Source organism: Myotis davidii, unplaced genomic scaffold, assembly GCF_000327345.1.
Source record: "Myotis davidii unplaced genomic scaffold, ASM32734v1 scaffold207, whole genome shotgun sequence".
Classification (NCBI taxonomy): Eukaryota; Metazoa; Chordata; class Mammalia; order Chiroptera; family Vespertilionidae; genus Myotis; species Myotis davidii.
Window position 1 is genome coordinate 1,226,729 of NW_006298349.1, and position 1,753 is coordinate 1,228,481.

The window sequence follows — 1,753 nt, forward strand, 5'->3', positions numbered from 1 at the left end:
AGTCCTCAGCCAAGGACGTGGTGGCACAGCAATCCTGGCATGAAACCCTTTTTTGCTCTCCCCACCCCAACCCAGAGGGGGCTGGAGCAGTGAGGTGGAGATGCTGCCCAGAGGGGTGGGGAGGAGCCCCTAGCCTGGATGTGTGGGGAGGTTGGTAGGTGCGGGTGGGAGTTAGGAGATGGGGAGAGGGGAGGTGGCCCATCTCTGAACCACAAAACCCGTGCTCTTCCCCTCTTACCAGAACAGAGAGGGGTCTGAATGGAAAGCTTGGTGAGGGTTGAGGAGAGTGAACCACTAGTGAGTGGAGACCAGAGGAGCTCGGAGAGAGCCAGGTCCGACAAGGCTGTGTGGTCTGTGGCTCAATAATCCATAATACATCGATAATAGAATAGACCGACCCCTATAGGTCGGACACGTGTCTGGAAAGAAGGGTGGGTAGGTGGATGGAGAGGCGAATGAATGAATGAATGGCTGCGTAGGCGGTGAGACGCCCAGCAAGGCGGTGGCCAGCCCAGCGCTCAATCACAGTCCCTTGGCATCACGCCCTCCTGACCGCTCAGACCACCCCCCAAACACACACACACTGCTCAGAACGCCCCCCTCCCACCGCAGCCGCCTGGGGCGCGTAATCCCAGGCTCCAGGCGGCTTGGGGACTGGGGCAAGGAGGGGCCACACCACTGCGCGGCTCTACGCCAGCCTTTAGCGTCGCGGCTGGGCCACCCCTCTACCGAGGGGTGGGGGTCAGGAGGGGAGGAAGCCTGGAGGTGTGGTCCGCCTTGAAATACCCGCCCCCTCCCCGCCGCTCTTCTTTGTCTCCGGCTAGTCCTCCACTGCCTCCCGACCATGACCTGCTTCTTCAGGCAACCCTGGCCGCGCAGGCTTCCAGGCTGCTCCTGGATCCCAAGTGTTAGCTCCAGCTGCCCCCAGGCCTTAGGCAGCTTCCCCTGCCCAGCAGGGTTCTGCAACCCGTGTCTCCAGCACCTGGGGCTGGCAAGTGCCAGGATCCGTGTCTAAGCTGCGTCTCCGGTGCAGAGAGGGGGCGCAGGATGAAGTCCCCGCCTCTCCGCTTTCCCTCTTCCTCCCATCCTCCCCCACTGCTCGGCGCTTTGCCCCTGACCCCATCGCAGCCTGTTCGAGCCTTAGTGGCTCTTCTGCGGTTATGGGATCCCCGAGAGCACTCGGTACACCGCCACCCCCACCTCCCCCGCCGGGCCTTAGCCCACACGCAGAACACAGCCCCATGCAAGATCGCCCTCACACACACCACAGCCTTTCGCGGACGCACGGCCCTGCACAAGCGCACTGCCTCCTCCATGCACAGCCCCAACAGCCACAATCCCACTCGCAAACAAGCCCACACATAACACAACACCCCTCAGACACACTCGGGCCCACGCAGACACAATTCCCCCCCCCACACAACCTCACACAGACACAGCTCTGCACAGGCGCAGTCACACCCACGCAGTCACACCCCCCCATAAACAATCGCATACAAACATGACCCACGCAGGCACCGCATCACTCGGTTCCTCTGAGACCCAGAGACACATTCACAGCTTGCAGCCATTCACAGCTCGCAGCCAGACCCCTACACCCCGTGACATTCACACGTAGGACAGACCAGCAGTATACCGCCTCATTGATACACACACGGACTTCAACGCGCAGCCAAGAAGAGCTCACCCACCGGCTCGTAAGTCACTGGAAAAATATTAAAGCGTTCCCTCCCTCCCTTTTTATCTCTGGGTA

At 61.1% G+C, this 1,753-nt stretch overlaps 1 protein-coding gene across 1 annotated transcript in view; it reads left to right on the forward strand.

Moving 5' to 3' along the window:
* The first annotated feature begins 756 nt into the window (after nucleotides 1-756).
* Nucleotides 757-1,753, forward strand: part of RAI1 (retinoic acid induced 1) — a 91,066-nt gene continuing 90,069 nt past the window's right edge. The window contains exon 1 of the mRNA XM_006773969.2: nucleotides 757-1,697. The gene's annotated coding sequence lies outside the window, so the exon portion shown is untranslated. The remainder of the gene's footprint in view (nucleotides 1,698-1,753) is intronic.